The sequence below is a fragment of the Wolffia australiana genome, chromosome 9, assembly GCF_029677425.1.
Source record: "Wolffia australiana isolate 7733 chromosome 9, ASM2967742v1".
Taxonomy (NCBI): Eukaryota; Viridiplantae; Streptophyta; class Magnoliopsida; order Alismatales; family Araceae; genus Wolffia; species Wolffia australiana.
Window position 1 is genome coordinate 14,633,820 of NC_135843.1, and position 21,489 is coordinate 14,655,308.

The following is a 21,489-nucleotide window of genomic DNA, read 5'->3' on the forward strand; positions in this document are numbered from 1 at the left end:
ATTGGGATGTTTTTTATAATGTGAGAAAGAGGTTCTATAAAGAAATAAAGCATTATTTCTGGGAAGAACATGTATTATTTCATCAAGGGCTGACCATATACTTAGCAGGTATGCACCGTATAAAGAACAATGGAAGATTATAGAATCTTGCCATTCATCTCCATATGGAGGACATTACTCTCCTAAAATTACAGCTTCCAAAATCTTGCTTGCTGGCTTGTACTGGCCTACCTTGCACAGAGATTGTTTTGAATTCTGTAAAGTTTGTTTAGTATGCCAAGCTGTAGTGAATTTGCACAAACAAGATCACATGCCCTTGTAGACTATTATAGAAGTTAAGGTATTTGATCTATGGGGAATCGACTTCATGGGACCATTTCCAATTCCTGAAGGATATGAATATATCCTGATAGGAGTTTATTATGTTTCCAAATGGGTAGAAGTCATTCCCACTAGATCAAATGATCACAAAGTGGTGCTGAAATTTATTTTACTGAATTTCATTAGCAGGTTTGGATGTCCAAGAGCAATCGTTAGTGATGGTGGTAGTCATTTTAATAATTCCCACTTTAGGAATTTGTTGAGAAGATATTGAGACCATCATAAGATGACAACCCCATACCACCCTCAGGATAATGGGAAGTAGACATTAGTAACAGAGAGAATAAAATGATTTTGAAGAAAATAGTAAGGCCGGATGGGAAAGATTGGGCAAGTAGACTTTATGATGCTTTATGAGCTTATAAGACTGCCTATAAAACACCCTTAGGAATGTCCCACTATAGAGTAGTCTATGGGAAAGCTTGCCACCTTCCTTTTGAAATTGAACATATTGGGCTATTAAGAAACTTAATCTGTCTTTAGATGATGCAGGAAAGAATTACCTTTTGAAGCTCTATGAACTTCAAGAGTTCAGGAATGAAGCCTATTAGAATTCTCTCATCTCCAAGTCCAAGATGAAGCACTTTCATGACAAGGTATTGAAGAAGAGGAATTTTCATGAGAATGAAAGAGTTTGGCTTTATAACTCTTTTTTGAAGTTATTTCTTGGGAAATTAAAATCACAATGGGATGGAACTTGTGTTATTAATGAAAATTTTGATTCTGGTGCAGTCATTATTACAGATACAAAGACCGGAAAGTCCTTTACAGTCAATGGTCAAAGGTTGAAGCCCTATCTTGAAGCAGATCAAATACAACAACCTATGGTCACCATCCTGAAAGATACCTCAGCTCTACCACCATTTCCGAATTTTTTTACCATCTCCTAGTTTGAACTTTTACAATTTCTCCTTTTCTTAGCCTAATTTCATCATAACACATTTTAATTTTGCTTATTTTTACTTGGACAATGAAGGCCACGATGGCCAATTATTTTTCTTCTTGTTTTGTTGCTTTATCTTTATTTTTATTTATTTTAGATTTTCCATTAAGCAGCAGGATAGCTGAAGCACCATAAACTAGTCTAGTGGCAGCCAATTCATATGAGATGATCAGCACCTACTCCATTTTGGTTCGCATTTTATTTTCCCTTCCATTGTTTTACCATTATCTGTATTGGGTCAATGCATATAGCAGTTGGGGGGGGGGGGGTAATTTAGGTGTGCAATAGAAAATACAATAGGTCTTTATGCATGAATAAACCATAATTTTCATTTTTTAATTTTTTTTTTAATTTTATTATTCTTGAATGTATACATCCCATATAATCATCCCCACCTTGAGACGTTGTCCAAGCCATGATCCATTAGGCATGAGTAGAGAAGTTAGGCTCTTGTAGCAGATCAAAAGCATCTCTTGATGGTATAAGACATGAGCCTTGACACTCTTGGTCAGTTCCTAAGTGGTTAGGATATCTAGTAGGGTGAGGAGCAGACAGGAAATTCAAAGGGAAGAAGTACTATCATTGTGGAAGGAAGTGATGAGTGAATTTGGTGTAATACGAAGGGTGCTGGGATCGGACGGCTCGTATTGCAACACAGAATAGCAATGAAGTTGGTTTGGGAATTTATCTTTTAGGTGAAATGAATGTCGATGGATAAACCTTGAAGAGCAATATAGGATGTCTACAATAGGGTGACGATCAATGATCCCCAATGAGAGAGATCCTAATCAATCTCAGACTCCCAATGACCCTTAAGACCCGTTAAGACGACAATGGTGGGAGGGGCATGTGATGGCCCTGAGTTGTTCCAAGTCTAAAGATCAGCGAGAAATCCTTAACCACAACAAATCCTATCTCTCTTGATAAGTAGCAATCCTATCCCAAGTAACTTCTCGTCTTAGGCAGAGGAATCCATAGGAAATGACGGCACTACAACAAGTAATAGTACTGGAAATTAATGGAGGACAGATGAATAGGTACCGGTGTGTTGAGTCGGAGATCAGGACAATGACGGGCCTCAAAGACGGCATGGTGAGGTGAGGGATGACGGTGAGCCTGTATGTAGTGTTGAACCTTGGAGCGCAGCACGTGCCGTAGGGGCCCGCGGGCGCACGCAACTGTGACGCACCGGCGTGCGCGGCTCGGGCGTGCAGCACGTGGCAGGGGTGCGCAAACGCGTGCACAGACACGTGGCTGGGATGCGCGGGCGCATGCGGCTAGGGCACGCTTGCGTGTGGTCGCGAGCCGCTCTAGCAAGGGGCGTGCACGGCTCGGGTGCGCGGCATGCGCGGCTCTGGCGCACAGCTTGTGTGGCTTGGGCGCACGGTGCGTAAGGCTCGGACGCATCGCGTGTGCAGCTTGGGCGCACGGCGTGCGCGGCTTGGGCACTCGGGCACGCACAGCCTGGGCGCGCGGGTGATTGCGGCTTGGGCGTGTGAACACACACGGTTTGAGCACACGGTGGAGCAAGGCGATGGTGATGGCGATGGAGATGGGGCTGACCGAGACGACGGAGGAGAGGGTGGTGGAGGCTCATGGAGTGATGTTGACGTGAGGGGACCGACCACGTTCCCACTAACTCTAAACTTTATGTGTTCTATCTATCTCTCTAAACTCTAAGGTAGAAAGGGAACACGGAATTTCAATTCTTCAAAAGTATGTATCACTTGGGCATGCTATCCCCTTAGATTTATCCTTTTAGCTACCTTCCATGTTACTTAGAAGATGCCCAACTCCCAAATTTTTCATCTCCTCTTCCCCTCTCTAATATCATCTAGTGATGGTGTATTTCCATTGTTATCTCTCTCTTTGTTTCTTCTACATCTTTTCATCATATTTCTTCTCATTCTCACCAGCATGGGATGAATTGATGGATTTTAATTTCAAGAAATTCATCCTGTTTCCGTGTGTTGTTTCACTTACTTTCTTGTGTGGAGAATAATATTATCAAGGAATGGGCAATTTTCTGGTCCAAATACTATACAACTCCACTTGCTCATATATATTACAGGCATTTAGCAAGAGAAACATTTCATTTCTTCTATTGGAGAATATGATCTCATATGTATTATTCATGGCCATTCAACCCTTCAAAAAAGAGAGAAAAAATTAAAAATTATACAAAAAGAAAGAAAAAGAACAAGAAAAAAAAAGAAAAAACAATTATAAGGTCTTTGTTGGTTTATTTATTCATTCCCATTTTTTGTCTCCCATGATTTTGTTGGCCGTTGTTATAATCATTTGTTCATGTGGATACATGCCTATCTCATCCACATTATTGATGAACTCCGCTTGCTCATAGTTGTCCACCTTGTTCTTATGCATTCTGCTCATTCAACTATGTTTGGGAGTAGGTTGGCTTAAGTAACATATATTAATTTGACATCCATCATTTTCCCTCTACCCAATCCTCCCCATGTCGATGTAATTCACCTATCTCCGCTTTTCCCTACATAAAGGTACCCATGTGATGGGGAACCATCCAGATGATGCCGTGATGGGACGAGTCAAACCACACTGTCCTGCTCGTGCCGACGCTCGCCATCCGGGGTTCAAGTACCCCACGTAAGTACTACCTCATTTCGCGTTTTATTTGTTTGGTTGTATTTTGGTTTATGGACCTTACGGACTGGGCCGGTGTTTGGGCCTTGTCCAGGTTACCTTTCATTTTTCTCTTGTAACCGTTGAATAGAGAACGGTTCATCCTCTAATGACGTCACTTGGCACCTATCATCCCTATATAAGGGGATAGCACGCCCAAGTGAAAGAAGGCTTTTGATGAATGGAACCTTGTGTCTTTTTCTATCTTAGTGTTAGAGAAATTTAGATAGAATTTAGACAGAGTAGAGATTGTTGGATTATAGAGGCCTAGATCTGGATGATCAGAACATAACAATGCGCAGCGGAAGACTTTTGTAAATTGAACGGCATCGACCAAAAATATTAAACGAAGTACCTTTGCACGAATCAAAATCGTGATTTCTTCGGTCGCGGAGCAGGACGAGTCGAGCTGTTCAATTGTGTAGCCTCTAGATGTATCCACGTGATCCCCGCCACTTCGGATCTCCTCCTCGTTGATGAGCGCCGTTCTTTCTCTGTCGGCATCGTAACGTCGTCTCGATCACATCAGGGATGGAGAGGGGATGTGGGGAGAGTAGAGAATAAGGCCAAAGGCCCCAGAACATATCTGGCCTGGACGAATTTCGTTCAGGGCCTCCCCCTATTTGTACTAAGTGGGTATTTTTCATAAAAACCCCCAAAACATAAGTATATCTTCCAACGTCCAAAAGACCATTTGTGTGTGACCCTCGAGGCCCATGTTTCAGTCTAGTTAACGAATCCAGCGGCTCAATAACCTTTATTGGCCTTCCAAATTAATTGAATATATCATCACATATATTAATTAACGTTGGTTGGATTTAACCCAATCGATAGGTCAAGACTCCGACACGTGAGATGCCAAGCTACACCTCGTGTCCTAGAAGATACAAAGGAGTATGTACCGACTCACTTAAGGATTCTGTTCGGCATCAGTTGTCGTGTATATATAATCTCTTATCCACTTGCAGCTCCTTGGATGACTTAGGGTATGGTCAACTGTCAAACCCTAATCAATTATCCGAGTTAGTACTGATACATTCAAAAGTCATTGGAGAACTCTTCTCCGATATTTCACTACCTTGGCCAAGGACTTCATTGCATCGTCTTCCTTGAGCTTTCACTTCTTATACCGAGGGTGGACGATTCCATCTTGACCACTCAATCGCCTTCATGTACTTTGTGATGGACCCAAACTATGACCATATAGAATCTCATGATTAGAGTATCGTTGGCCATATCCAAAATACAACCATCCGTCCACACAACGTCTTTGGTGTCTTAGGTCTAAGGACCACGTACACAACCGTGATGTGAATCAACCTGATTGACAGTTTGGTATAATACCATTCAGGGTTTCGTACGGATCAATTCAGCGAGCTCTTTCCACTTAAGAGCACCAACTACCTATCCTTAGTGTCGTCACACTAATGGCTACGGGACCGGCCATAATCATCATATGAGTGAGGCTAGACAGTGGTCTTCTATCCAGATACTTTGATGTCCTTCTCGCGTATCATTTGAATAGGAATTGTGGCCCCGTGCACCCCAGACCGGTGAACCCGCCACGTGCGCGCCCCGGGCTCCCATGCCTCTGTGAACCCGATCGCCCCGTATTCAGTTTTGCACGTACTCCCATACTTCGTGCCCGTGCCCAGCCTCCTGCTGCTCAAGCGCCACAGTCTTTTATCCCGTTCTCCAACTCTTCTGCCCCAATGTCACATTATCTTCTGTGCCTCGTCGTCGACCTTGCTCTCACCGTACCTGAATATCTTGTCGTGGACTCCTTCAATCGTGTACTCGTATTACATCATATTGATATCAGTGCCGATCATCTGAGCACTTGCTTAACATGATCGGTAGCATATCACCGTCAATTTTTCTTTCATAAAGCACGTTATTTCTCAAAATTCATATGCATCTCTAGCACGTTAATTCATTGCATGCATCATTACTTGTACCATAGTTACTTTATAGTGGACTGTTGACTGGTTCGCACACGGGCCCAATATCGGAATACTGATATAGTAGGATGCAACAAGGATCACGAGAATGATCCCGCCGTAGGGAACATTCCACACGAAGATCCATTGGACGGACGCTTTAAAATGGAATACATTGAGAGTGACGAGGTAAATTTACCTCCACTGCCTCCTAGGGAACCCGCTACTAAGGTTCCGGCACCCATTGGCGAAGCGTCACATCCTGTACAATGGGTATCCAAAGACCGGCTTTCCATCGCCCCAGTACCTACCCGTAGGGCCTTCGCGAATGAGCATCACATTGCGACCACGACATGTGAGGCTCCTCAACACTCGGGCAAGGCTCTAATGCTGAATCCAGCCGCACCAATACTTTGGCAGCAAGACCCGTCGATGTACCAATCGTGCCACAACCGGCAGCAAGAATGGGAGAACAACCGCGGAGAGCACCGAAGAGCCCCTCCACATTTTTGTTTTTAACAATTATTAAAAAATAGAAACAAATCACAAAAAATCAAAAACATTATTTTCTGCAATGAAAAAATCAAAAAACAGTTTTGAGAAAATCTAGAAAATTGATATAATCTATTTAAAGTTATTTTAACACCTAAAAAAATTATACAAAAATCTCTATCTCTCGTTTTCAATACTTATTGTTGTTTTTTAAGCAAATTAATTCCAGAAAAATCCAGAAATATATATTTCTGATTAATTTGCTATGAAAATAGAAAATTAAGTTTAAAAGTATGATTTTGTGTTCTACTTGTATTTTGGCTTAACTTAAATCATAGGGAATTATGAAAATTACCTTAAAAAACTAGTAAAATCCCTAAAAATTGTGTTTTTTGCGTTTAAAGTTATTTTATTCATTCCATAAGCTTGAGAAAATATTAAACTTCTGCTTCTCTATGGACCGACCCTTTACTTGCCCTATATTAATTATAGAGTATTTAAGTGGAATATTTTCATAAATATTGTTGGCTATGTCTGACTCAAAACAATGACATAAAACCCATAAATTTGGACTTATCAATATGACTGGATAAAATCAACCCATCGACCAAGCCTATGATTTAACTTTTGTTGTGAACGAAGATACTTCAACGCCTCGTGATTGGAGTGAAGAATGAATTCTGTAGAAAGCAAATAGTGGTGCAAGTGACGTAGGAATTGAATAATAGCATAAAATTACTTATCATTGGTATAATATGAGCTTGGCATCATTCAACGTCTCACTAAAAAATGCAATGGGATGGTTTTCTTGACTCAAAACACCACCAATACCCAACACAGATGCGTCACATGCGACTTCAAAGACTTCACCAAAACCTGGTAAGTAGAAGATAGGTGCTCGAGTCATATAAACCTTTATTTCTTCAAATGATTTCCCAGCCATCGTAGTACACTCAAAATGGTTACCCTTTAAGCATTCAGTCATGGGTGGGGTAATAGTACTAAACTATGGAATGAAGCGACGATAGAAGATAGCTAAACCATGGAAACTATGAATATCATGGACACTTCTAGGAGTAGGCCGTTGGGTTATGGCTTCTATTTTAGAAGGGTCTACTGAAACACTTTGTGCCGATAAGATAAATCCAAGGAATGAGACATGATCAACAAAGAATGAACATTTTTTAGAATGAACATATAAATGTTCGACCTTTAAGACTTCACATACTAGATGTAATTGATGGAAATGATCATTCCTAGATTTGCTATACACAAGTATATCATCAAAGTAAACCACAACAAAATCTCCAATGAATGGTCTACGGACATGGCTCATCAGTCGTTGAAAAGTACAGGGAGCATTCGATAATCCGAATGGCATGACCTTCCACTCATACAAGCCATCCTTAATTTAAAAGCAGTTTTCCATTCATCTCTAGGACAGATTCGGACTTGATGATAACCACTATTTAGATCAATTTTCAAACTAAACCAGCCATCATATCAAGCATATCATCAATGGGAAGGATTAGAAATCTGTACTTAACGGTGATCTTATTAATAGCTCTACTATCAATACACATGCACCAACTCCCTTCCTTTTTGTGAGCTAAAAGTGCAAGGATGGTGCTTGGACTAAGGCGTTCATGAATGAATTCCTTGTCCAACAGTTCTTGGACTTGCAAATGAAGCTCCTTATATTGTATGGGATCCATATGATAGTGAGGTAGATTTGTCAAAGATGAGCCGGGAATTAAATTGATAGCATGCTGAATAACCCTCATAGATGGAAGAGCGTAGGTAAATCCTTCGATAAAATACACTCAAATTCAGCTAGTAATTCAGAAATCTCTGGTGGCGGTGGAGTGGAGTAGTCTGTAGAATGATTAGGAATTGTGTTAGACAGACAGACAGTTCACTCTCTAATTCTTTATGAAATTGACGTCCGTTGAGAAGACAAAAACCTAATGATGTAGATTTTGGTCTAGGAATCTTAGGAGTTTGGCTACAAGGATGGCATGTAATCTTCTTGTGATTGTTAATGAAAGAGCAAGTATTAGTTCTACCATAAATATGCACGTCGTCATCATAAAGCCATGGACTACCTAAGATAATGCTTCCGACCTTCATAGATAACACATCACACAAAATATTTTCCTGGTATGATTGTACTTTGAGGGGGATGAGACATTTGTTCTTCACAAGGATCAATGTAGCATTGACCCATTAAACATAATAGGGGTGAGGGTGATCAATCAGAGGTAATCCCACATCTTATCACCAATCTGATACATCGTTGATACAACTACACAATCAATGATCATCTTGCACATCTTATCACTAATATTAATGTAAGTATATAATATGGATGTCCTCAATGCAGAATCATCCGTAGAAGGTTGAGTAAGGGTGCAACAAATGATACCCCTTGCTGAAGTAGATGGATCACGTCAAGGAAGGGATGGCGGGAAATCAGTGATACCAATAAACTCACTAAGCCATCAACATTCACAAAGTCATCTACTACATAACTTTCTACCCTATAGTCTCGCTCGACAATTGTTTGGTCTTCAATGGTAGGTTTGAGTTCAGAAGATTCAGTTCCAATGTGCAATGCTCTAGATGGACAATGGGATGTTCTATGTCCGCGTCCTTGGCATTTGAATCATATCATGCTAGGCGGGCCAGCATGTGCCAGAGTTGGATGAGTGGGGGCTTTGTGGTAGAGTTGAGTGAAGAAGAGGTATGACTGTTTGGTAGACAACAGAGTGAGTGATTGAGGTGTAGGAACAGGAGCACGTTGATCAGTGGAGGAACGATTCAGTGTGCGCGCAGGTGAGGGGAGAGCTAGAGTTGGATTGCGGGGAGATGATGTATTAGGATAATAGCGGTGTGCGCGATCACTTAGAGAGGGATGACCACTAAGGAAAGGGCTGTAATAAATTGTTTGGCAAAGCTCTAGATCTTCTACTATTTGATAGACTTGCTCAAGTGTAGCAGCCTTTCGAATGAGAGGTTCTTTTCAAGGTAGGAATTAAGGCCGGTCCAAAAATGAGAAATTATCACTCGAGGATTTTCCTCTACCCTACACGTCATGTAAAATTCCTTAAATTGGGTGATATATTCAGACGCTAATTGTCAATAATATGGTCGTCTATCGCAAGAAAATAACCTAACTCTTGACAGATGGTGGCTATCTTGTTTGATACTTTCAACAATATATCGGCAGCAAAATACAATAGGGAAAGACGACACTGTAGGAAGTAATGATACTGAGAGAAGGGAAGGAGTAGGGTGCTAACTTGATTTGCACACTTCAGGAGAAACCCGGGAAACGAGACCTTTGGCAAAGGAAGCACGGGGCGCACGGTTGGGATGATAGACGCGACCGCTAACAGGGCGCGTTGCAGGTCGAGCCATGGGCGCTACACAGGGTGTGCAACACGTGGCGTGGGCGTGCACCGCAGGGCTGAGCGGCGGGCGGGGTGCGGCATTCTGTCAGGGCGAGCACTGGAATGAGGCACAACATGAGGGGTGCGCTGGCTGATGGTGGAGACGTGCGGGCACGAGCGGCAGCATCGGGCGCGCACCGCTGGCGATGGGCAGGCGCAGGCAACTGGCGGAGGACGGCCGTGCATGGCTGGTGGGGCTTGGCAAGCGACCGGTGGGGTCGGGCGCGCACGCGGTGGGCGGAGGTGGGTGCACACTACGGACGAGGGGTGGGCCCCTGTGACCGGCGGAGACAGCTGCGCACGGCTGATGGAGTCGGGCGCGGGCAATCGGCGGAGGTTGGTGCACGTGGCTTGCAGAGGTGAGCGCGTACGTCCAGTGGGAAGGGACACGGGCGGCACGAGGTATGCCGTCAGAATGTGGCGGCGTTGGTGGTAGAATCCGATGAAGACAATGAGCAAAGATCCAAGGCTTCTTGCGATTCTCGAAGACTAACCATCAAGAACACGTTCTTGAAAGGATTCTTCTAAGAAACTCGAACTGGTAACTTCCATAAATCGGCAGTGGCACGGAGTGATCTCGACATGCAATAGCGCGACAACGATGGCACGATCTCCACGATCTCAATCTACAATATCTTACTATCTCTAGCAAGAACGAAAGCAAAAGAACAACAAGACAATTGGATTTCAAGTTTCTCAAGTCTGTCCCTCCCTTGGGCACACCATCCCCTTATATAGGGAGGATGGGTGCCAAGAGACCGCTCTTAGAGGAGGAAATCATTGCGAGATGAGGTCCTCCTCTTTACAAGCATTTTAAAAGTAAAACCGAAAACATGGACGAGGCCCAAAATAATGGCCCAATCCAATTGTTCATAAAATCACAACTAAATCAAATAATGAAGAAAACTTACGAATCATCATGCCGAATACTTGAATTCGGGGTCACGGACATCGGCACGAGCCGCTCGGTGTGGTCAGGCTTGTCGTGTGTCGGTGTCGATGCAATGGTCCCCCATCAGGTTCTATTCTCAGACGGACAAGGATCGACACAAAGAGGACGATTCCTATCACGACCTGGGGTTCAATTCTCAGGCGGATAGGGATCCTCACGAGGAGGATGATTATGTTCACTATCTGGGGTTATATCCTCGGGTAGATGCAGATTGTCACGCTCAAGACGATTTTGATCACGACGTACAGACTACTTTTGGGCAGATATGGATCATCATAATCAGGATGATTCCTATCATGCCCTCGAGGTGTAAGCTTTGGCGGATAAGGATGGTCACGGATGATTCACGACCATGAGTCCCTAATTAACAATTTCAGTCATCAACCACATCATTGAAGTTGGTTAGACGGTTGTCCATGTTGGTTGGACGTGTGTTCACGTCAATAAAACCATTCAGGACAAACTCTAACATATAATCAACATCACCTCGCGATGAGGATGGTGGAGCAAGTGGTACAACTCTAGGAACGGATCAGTCTGGCGACGATGTGTTTGCCTGAACGCAAGTGCATGCAAGATGAAATGATAATGGATGATGTCTAATAATGTAGGGAAGGAAGGCATACACATGTTAGGCACTGATACCAATTTGATGTAGGATGGCTAGGACTTACACAAGTAGGATAGGCTGCTAACTCAACTCAGGATGGATAACACAGACCACTAATCATTACAATTGATTTTGAACATTGAAATTCAGTGAAAATGATGATGGTGCAACCCCTTTCCTTGCTCGAGAGTGGGAGGACTATATTACAATCACCGTGGTGAAAACAAATCTCCAAATTCAATATCTCAAACACTTGATCACGAGAAGATTCAAACCTATTCGACTAAGTCAGACGACGGTGGAAAAATAGACAAGAAACAATGACACCAAAGAGCGAAGAATGGACCTTTGGCACAAGAGTAGTGCAAAGTGGGATGCAAGAAATTCTCGACGCGTAGGGAATGACGGTGTCAGTCTCGGTACCATTTTTTCGCAAAAACCTAAACCTATACCTGAAATTCGGTGCAGTCTCGATTCAGTCAAAGATCGATTCAGTTTGGTAAAACATATCGTTCAGTCATGAATACCAACTAAAAATCATGATCAAAGTTAAAAAATTAAGATGTTGACAAGTCAATGAATCAATGTTAGAATGTAATTAAAGCATTTTCACTATTGATTGATGACATAATCAAAGAAGATTTATGTAAGTGTTTTAAGGGTTTTCTATTTCAAAAATTCAATAGGGACAAAGTTATTGTCTACGAATATATCATTTATATTTACTGTTCTCGTAAAAGTTTCATGGCTAAGTTGGCTAAAGGCTATGAGCACCGGAGGGGTGCAGACCTGGGTTCGAGCCCCCATGGTTCCAAGTGAAAATATGTAATATTTTTACTTCTTTCTCTTCCAGTTTGGTTTCAGTCCGGTTGCCGGTTTGAACCAAAACCTGTATCGAACTATCGGTTAAACCATGAAACACGAACCGACGGTATCGGTCTGGTCTGATTCTACCAAAATTTGGTAAACAATGGTGAACCTTATCGATGCATCGTTGGGCGGGGTGAGTGACATATGGTCTGAAAGGGTGTCGCAGTGGTCGTTCGTTCATTTCATGTGCTCCACGCACCCTCAGCGCACTTCGCACGCGCCGTACTACGCCGACACTTGCCGTCCACCAACGACTCTGCTATCTTCCGTGAAACGACTCCCTCCCAGACATTTGGGTCTGAACCTATCAGGTAACACGTTTCCCCTTTTTCAAATTGTGGCATTCTTATTATTTCACTAATGTCTTCGGCTACTTGATTCATTATGATAGTCACCTTGGCTTGAGAGGTAGAACTTTATTTTGATAATCGTTAGGTCACCCATTACTAGAGGTCGTGGACGCCTTTAGACACGTTGTATCTCGCACTACATAGACATCTGGTTGACCTTGTCGGCTCAATAAATGTCTAACCCTCAATGGTTCACTCCCCAATCCTAAGTCGTTTGCCTTTCATAGTCAGCAATTGCTACATCATTCTCATTGGTTTACACAAAAATCTGCAAATTGATAACCATCACATACATTGATTGTTCATCTGTGTTGTAACATGAGCAATCTGATCCCGATTCCCACAGTCTTACATCACTATCTCTATCTCAATCCCGATCTTTATCTCCATCGCTATCTCTATCTCTATTTGTATATCTATCTCTATATCGATCTATATCTATGCCTCCATCAATATCTTTATCTTTATTATTATCACTATCTCAATCTCTATGTCTATCTGTATCTCTATATCTATCCCTATCTCTATCTCCATCTCTATTTCTATCTCTATCTCTATCTCTGTCTCTATCTCTATCTCTATCTCTATGTCTATCTCTATCTCTCTCTATCTCTATCTCTGTCTCCATTTCTATCTCTATTGCTGTCTCTATCTCTATCTATATGTATATCTCTATCGCTATCTCTATCTCTATCTCTATCGTATCTCTATCAGTATCTCTATATCTATCTCTATCTCTATTTCAATGCTATCTCTATCTCTTTCTCTATCTCTATCTCTATCTCTATCTCTTTCTCTATCTCAATCTCTAGCTCTGTCTCAATCTCTATCTCTACATCTATCGCTATCTTTATCTCTATCTCTATCTCTATCTCTATCTCTATCTCTATCTCTATCTCTATCTCTATCTCTATGATGGGGGACCATCAGGCCTTAAGGAGTTATCTTTCTTTTTTGTTTTGTTTTGTTGTTTTCTGTTTGTTTGGTTGTTCGTTTGTAATTCCCTAACTGATTTGGGCTCCCTCCTTCCCTATAAAAGGAAGGTTGCCCCATGTACGGAAAACAGAGAATTGAAATCGAAAGAGAGTTTTTCAATGTGTAGTCCTTTGAATTTTCTACTCGTTTTAGAAGTGTTTTTTCAGAGTTTTAGTTTTTTTGGAAGTTTGGCAAAATTACGATATTGCCATCAAGATTTGGGCGTTAGGGCTTCTTCCCGTCGACCTCGTCGGAACTCTGGCGCCGACATCGCGGGCGCCGCCAGCTCCGCCGCCTTGGAGGCTACCGAGCTTCCTCAACCACCATCGTGGGGTGCCTACAGTCGCCCTGACCAGCCTCCACGGCTTCTGGCCTCTCCGACCGCCCTCCAGCCTCCACGCGCCGCTGCGACCGCTTCAGGTCCCCGCGGACACTTCCAGCTGCCTAGCCACCACGGTGGCTTCTAATCATCTGTGGCTGCGTCCGCCTTCTCTCTGATCGGCCACGACCCTTCCCGGCCGCCCCTCGGTCGATTCCGGCTCCCGTCGATCTCCAAGCCGCCGCCACCAGCGGCCTCCCCTACGGCCGCCTTCGACCGCCCATGGCTGTCTCCGGCCTCATACGTTCGCCTCCGGTCATCATTGACCCTGATGGCGTGGCACCGTCAGACACCGTCGTCGCGCGAGGAGCCAGCACCGTCATTGAGCCTGTCACCGACACGTGTCCAGCCGACAGGACAAGCCGCTGCATCGACGCGCGACCCCGGGTTCAGATACTCAGCATGACAACGCGCCATCTTCGTCTTCGGATCATCCTACTTAGTCGTTCCTTATTTTCTTTCCGTCCTTCATTTTGTCGTTGTAGTGAGGGGAAGAACCCATATGAGGATACCTTCCCCTCCCACCTACCTTAGTGGGCCTTACAAACCCCATTATTTTCTTCCCTTTTCTTTTTCCCTTTTGTTGTTATGGGGGCCCATTTTCTTCTCTCCTATAAAAGGGAGGGGAGGGCGCCCCCCCCCTAAACACTGTTATTTATTTCATTGAAAATTTATAACGTTGGAATCTCAAGAGTCACAATCGGGGAGGAAAGGAAGAAGAAGAAAGAAGAACAAGAAGAAGGAAGATGAAAAGGAGGAAGAAGGAGAGGAGGACGAAGAGAGAAAGGAGAAGGTCCTGATCGCGCCGCCACCCCCGCTTCAGCCGCCGGCCAACCCGCCGCTGCCGACCGATCTCTCGCATATGGTCGGCTTTGCCGGTTTCCACTCGTCCGCCACCGTTGCCCCGACTCCGCCGCCGTCGATTGGTCTCCCCGTCACCCGACCGGCCGTATCATCGCCTCTCGCGGTTGCCGTCGCCGACGCACCACCATTGGTAGTCGCCGTCCGACCCTGCCGCCGCCGAAGGACATTCCTACCGTCTGATTGGCCCTGCGACCATCCGCGGTGGGTTGCCTATGAATTTGACGCGCACACAGGCCGTCCTCTCGCGTAAACCAGTCAGGTCTCCTTGGGGCCGTCGTCTCTGCCAATCCTAGTGCCACCGCGGCAGCCTGCAGTGCGCTGCACCCGCCGCGCCTGCCGAACGCCACCGCCCCGCGCGCTCACCTCTCGCAATGTCTGCACTGTGACTGCCCGCGCAACACGGCTCTGGTGCGCCCCGTGTCAGCCGTCCTGAGCAGACTGCTGCCGCCGTGTGCTCCGCGCCGCCTGCTGCCCGTGCCGTGGCTACGCGCACGCTGGGCCGATCTGTGCAACGCCCGATCTTCTCTACGCGCCAGGCCTCCGCTCACCCCACCACACATCGGCACCGTCGCCTCGTTCCACCCCACGCCATTCCGACACCTGTGTCCTCGGCCTCACAGCCCTATTCTCCAGATCTTAGTGACACAAGATATCCGTCGCCAGCGCGACGAAGCTACCCCCCTTACCCTGCTACCCCTTTACGTCTCTTACTTTCTTCAGTATACTTTCGTATTGCCTCCTCCGCGCTCGGGTTAGATAGGTGAGAGCGAGACAGGTTGAGAAAACGACGATTATCTATACGAGAGTCTTACCTACCTGGTACGAGTCGTGGTCATCCAACGCGTGTGAGCACTTTAGCGGGGTTTCCCCGTTCGGCGAAATACTCGCCCTCGACCCCCTCGGGCGAGGTTCGGGAGGTCTGTTTGACCTCACTAGGCGCGACCCCGTCAATCTCTAGAACGGCAACACCGCACTTCGGCGCACGCACGTACGACAGTAGGACTTTCACGCATTCATCGTCATCATTTATACCTGCCCGTCAGCATTCTCGGATGACACTACCGTCGTCGTCCGATTGAGATCCAGATTCGATACCGAGCCGCTACCCTTAGTGACGACCGGACGACGTCTTGACGACGTCCGACATCAAATTGGTATCAGAGCAAGATTGTGGTCGCCCACAGCACGCCTCCGACTCTGCATCGCATATAGTTGCATCCGCATTACATCGTCTTTTCGAGCAATCATATAGGATCCCTAGGAATGGCCATAGAGACGCGATCCGCACGGATGGCACAACGCGGAGGTTCTACCTCCCTGCGACAAACCGAACCATCGCACGATGAGAGGGGCAATGAGATTGCCCTCTAATGACCCCAACCCGCGAACCCGGTAGCTGACCCCGTCCTACCGCATGTGGAGGCTACGCAGACCACACCCGACGGTACGGGTGCTCCCGGTACATCGGGCCCACCGAAACTTCCCAGTGCGTCCCGCGAGCCGCAGCACTCGCCACGCGGCTCACCGCGATCCCTCGACGACGCCTCGCCTAGTGATTACGATGATAGGGCGGCCGTATGTCGACGACCCCACGGGAAGTCCCCCGTTCTCAAGTACACCCCCAGAGCGACCCCCACACGGGGTCGAGGACGAGGACGGGGAGGAGCACCACGCCAGCAACCGCTTCGAGAGGAGCTACCGGACAAACAGGGACCTACTTCCGCGCCATGACTGCGAAGATGGAACGCATGGAGCGTATGTTCGCCGGCCAACGGACGTCCGAGCAAGGAGTTGACGTGGGTCCCGCCGCCCAAGGTGACCTCGCAACCCGTCATGGGTTGCTCGACAAGGACCCCAAGGGAGACTCATCCACGACCTCAATTATGATTACGAGGGATTTGACCACCGATCAGACGTCATCCCTCCGCAGGAGCGCCTAATTAGAGAGCCAGCACGAGAGCCAGCACTAGAAGATTGCCATTTCAATTCAAATAAATAATCATGCCAATCTGTAAAAAGAATTTTGCATAAGAAAGGTTCAACCTCAACTTCATCACAAATTTTTTTCATCCTTGTCCTAGGTTGAAATTTAACTAATTCATTTGGCGTACTGCAAAATTCTTTCTCCATTTATATATCCATCAATACCATCCTCATGGAAGCCTTCAAATTGCTATTTTCCTTCACATGATTTCTGTCATCAAGAAACAACATGTAGATGTTAGAGATTATTTCATCCACTTCTTATTTCTGCAAATATGTCACGTGTTTCTATTGTTGGTTCCTATGGAGATACATTGCAACAAATCTTCTTTTTCAGTAGCATTGCTTCTATGATCTTAGGAGCATCGCCCAAACGAAAGTCAAAAGACCTCTAGCTCATAGTTCGATTGGACATGTAGGTTATATTCGTACTGGTTTATCATGTGGAACCATAGAGGAATTCAATCACTACTAATTGGTATCTTTATTTATGCATCAATGACGATAGATGCATTCGCCATAGTTCCAGCATTACGCAAACCGTGTCAAATATATAGCGGATTTGGGCGCCTAGCCAAACGTAATCCTATTTCGCTATGACCTTCTCCATTACAATGTTCTCACACGCAGGAATACCTCGCTAGCCGGCTTTTGTAGCAAATTCTATTTGTTCTTCGCCTTTGGGTTGTGGGGCTTACTTCCTAGCCCAGTGGGAATAGTTACTAGCTTTATAGGTTGTTGGGCGGCGGAAGGTTGCCATGAGTAAGGTTGGGGACAGAAGGCTGTTTTCAGTGCACCGGACACGTAGCTTACCGAATCCGTTGCGACACGGATGGGAATGCATACTACGAAAGACAGAGTCGAGTCTGATACATCAACCGCCTACTTCCACAATCACTATAAGATGAACCTGGGTTTGGTGAATTGAAGGGCCTTAGGTGTAATAGGACTCCCGATCGTTACTGCGTGATCAGATACTGAGCCTGTCGGTAGTTAGAACGACACGAGCCGGGCGGGCCTCGACTCAGAAAGATAAAGGTTCTGAGCGCGAAGTTTCTGAGCGGGAGCGGATAATAACTGATTTTAATCAGAACGAGTATGAGGTGAATATATGAGGCGCGAGGAGCGTTCAGATTAAGATGAAGACGCGACGGAGCGGAGTCAAGATGAATCTGAATCTGATAAGAAGTCAATAAAGATGAAGATGAATCAGCATGGAGCTAAGAAGTTATCTGAAAAATAAGTTCTGCAAGGTTCAGCATGAAAATTCTCTATCTCATTTGGGGCGGAAAACGAATCGACATCTCATGTGATACAGCCCTTTCCTTTTTTTGTTGGGAAAGAACGCGAAGTCCATCCAACTGGCCCAATAAAGAATACAGAGGAGAGCAAAGCGCCAATGGCGCTAAGCGCATGTAGGGCACGGAAAAAAAGTGTGGAGGCTCAGCATTATTTACTTTGATTGGCATCACCTTCATCGTAACCTCAGAACCTCAGAACCTTCGCTTTCTGGGCCCAAAACTGCACTGCTTTGGGCCCAGAAAGCAAATTTGATTGATTTATTTATTACTCACATAAATTTATTTATTATTCTAAGAAATAAAGTAATTTGATTTATTTGATTGATTTTTAAATTCTAAGAGATACAATCTCAATATTGTGAGAAAAACTAACAATGACAAGATATGAGATAATCCAAAAAGCACTTGATCACGATCAAGTTTGTAAGCCCACGTGGATATTGAGCATTTACTTGTATGTAAAAACTTCATTCTTAAACTAGAGTCATTATATACAGGTGGATATGTCGGAAATACAGATTGAATATGTATCTATTTCTGTCATTTCTTTCATTTTATTCTTGCTCGAGCCGGATGATGAAAAATTCTCATGTCCGGTTCCTTCGGGGGGTGTATCTTTAAGAATTCACCTATCCCAATAACAAAGAAACCTGACTTGAATGATCCTGTATTAAGAGCTAAATTGGCTAAAGGGATGGGACATAATTATTACGGAGAACCCGCATGGCCAAATGATCTTTTATATATTTTTCCAGTAGTTATTTTGGGTACTATAGCGTGTAACGTAGGCTTAGCGGTGCTAGAACCTTCAATGATTGGTGAACCGGCGGATCCATTTGCAACTCCTTTGGAGATATTACCTGAATGGTACTTCTTTCCTGTATTTCAAATACTTCGCACAGTACCTAATAAGTTATTGGGTGTTCTTTTAATGGCTTCAGTACCAGCGGGATTATTAACCGTACCTTTTTTGGAAAATGTCAATAAATTCCAAAATCCATTTCGTCGACCAGTAGCTACAACAGTCTTTTTGATTGGTACTGTAGTAGCAATTTGGTTAGGTATTGGAGCAACATTACCTATTGATAAATCTCTTACTTTAGGTCTTTTTTAAATGGATTTAATTGATTAAATTAAATCAATCCAACCGTTAAATACGGAGGTATCTAGGGAATAAAATTAACTTTTAATTGACTATTCCCTAGATACACTATTATAAATCTATCTGAATACGAATTGTCCTTACCTTAAGATTACAAATTCTCTTCTTTTTTCTATTCTCTCTAAAATCAAAATAAACCTTTTTTCTAGAAAACAGAAATAAGGAAAATAATGAACTAATTGTGCTCTATTTAAAATGCCAATTTATTCTTAGCTAAAGTCATTGTGAAATGCTTCTGTAGAATATCGACTATCTGTTGTATATCTTCTCTACGAAGATATTCAATTTTCATAAGGTCTTCTTGACTGTTACTCAGAAGGTCCGATAATGTATGTATGTTGGACCTTTTGAGACAGTTATAGGTTCTGGAAGGCAATTCTAATTGGTCAATAAAAATACACTTCAATGCTATTTCTTTTTTGTTTTTCGTTACATTAGCTAATTTATCATGAAAGGTAAAAAGGGGTAGAGTAAATCTGCTCTTATTTTCTTCTAAATTAACATCCTTTTCCTCTGCATGTAGGAATGGAATAAATAAATCAATCAAATTAAAAAGCAAATTCTAAGAGATAAATCAATCTCAATATTGTTGATTTATTTATTTATTTCTTAGAATCAAATTACTCACATAGAATTCTTTGTATCTCTTCATTTCTTCTTCCATATCAATAACAATAAATAGAATTTAAAAAGGTTCGACCTGAAATTCCGAAGGCGCGAGAGCGGGAGCGACGAAGGTTCTGCAAGAAAAACCTGCTAAAAACCCAAACCTTAGAGTAATCAGCACAAGCAGGGAATGTTATTATATAACATAACCTGTGTTTCCTTCTTTATTGTAATACATGTATGATTAGATGCTGGAACTAAATAAAGGATCCCTCGATTTATAATATAACCAAAATGTCTATGTACCGCCAGTAGATGGGATTTTGCTTGCCCCTAAAAAAAAAAGACCCCTCCGGAACCAAATCATTATTTATTTATTTTTAAGTATATAGTTTATAGTATATTCAACAAAAAAGCCAAAATGGCAATCTTCTTCGATGGAAGAAATAACGAGGTGGAAAACAAGAAAGGGAATCTCTACAATGACACTGTAAAAAGGGGGATGTAGCGCTGCTTGGTAGCGCGTTTGGTTTGGGTAAAAAATGTCACGGGTTCAAATCCTTTCATCCCTACCAATTACTTATCCTATGGGTAAGAGGGATTAATTGAGATCGATTATAATTGGGCATAATTTCGCATTTTATGAGACTATATGCAAGGAAATTCTTTGCCATACAGTTGTATCTTCTTTCATAAGAAAGCGCTCTTAGTTCAGTTCGGTAGAACGTGGGTCTCCAAAACCCAATGTCGTGGGTTCAAATCCTACAGAGCGTGAATATGTTCTTTGTTATATTGAATAACAAACAAGAAACTAACTTAACTGAAAAAGTTGAATTACAACTCAAATTCCTGCGGAGAGGCGCGGAAGCGGTGAATATATGAGGATGAAGACGCGAGTGAGCGAGCGTGAAGATGAAGATGAAGACGAGCGTGAAGATTAAGATGAAGACGAGCGTGAAGATTAAGATGAAGACGGCTGCCACTGTCTCCTCGGCCACTGCGGCTGCCAAGGTCCCGACGATCTCCGTGGCCACCATGATCTCGATGGCCTCCGCGGTCACCACGGCCCCATGGCCACCGCGGCCGCCCCGGTCCTCTCGACCTCACTCGCTGTCGACCACCTACTCCGTTAGCCGCCTTCAGCCGTCCATACTGGTTCCGGTCTCTCCGTCGCCTCGGCCGCCCACGGTCGCCTCTGCTTGCCTAGTGCCATGGCCGGGTCGGACCCCTCCAGTCATCTCCATCCGCCCCGTCGAGACTACCCTGGGACGAATCCAGAAGAATCAAGACTTTCAGTTCTTGGTGGTTGTTGTCGCCAACATTTCTTCGTCGAGACTACTCCGAGGACTTGTTGGCAACCCGCCGCCGCTGATGCTAACGTCCGTGACCGTCCGTTCGTAGTTAGTTAGAACCGTCATAGTCACAAGCCTTCTTAGTTAGAACCTTCTAGGTATAGCCTTCGTAGTTAGTTGTAGCCTTCTTAGTCCTTCGATAGGATGTAGACGCAGCCGCCTTATGTCGCTGCCTTCATAGTTTGTTTGTAGTCACTCCCTCACATCGAGACTACT

The 21,489-nt window shown here is 44.2% G+C and overlaps 1 non-coding gene and 1 pseudogene across 1 annotated transcript; both read left to right on the forward strand.

The window, feature by feature from the left end:
* Positions 1-16,430: 16,430 nt before the first annotated feature.
* Positions 16,431-17,618, forward strand: LOC144707414 (NADH-ubiquinone oxidoreductase chain 2 pseudogene; annotated as a pseudogene).
* Positions 17,619-20,621: 3,003 nt separating this feature from the next.
* On the forward strand, positions 20,622-20,695 carry TRNAW-CCA (transfer RNA tryptophan (anticodon CCA)). The gene has a single exon. It is a non-coding gene; the product is annotated as a tRNA-Trp (tRNA).
* Positions 20,696-21,489: the final 794 nt, after the last annotated feature.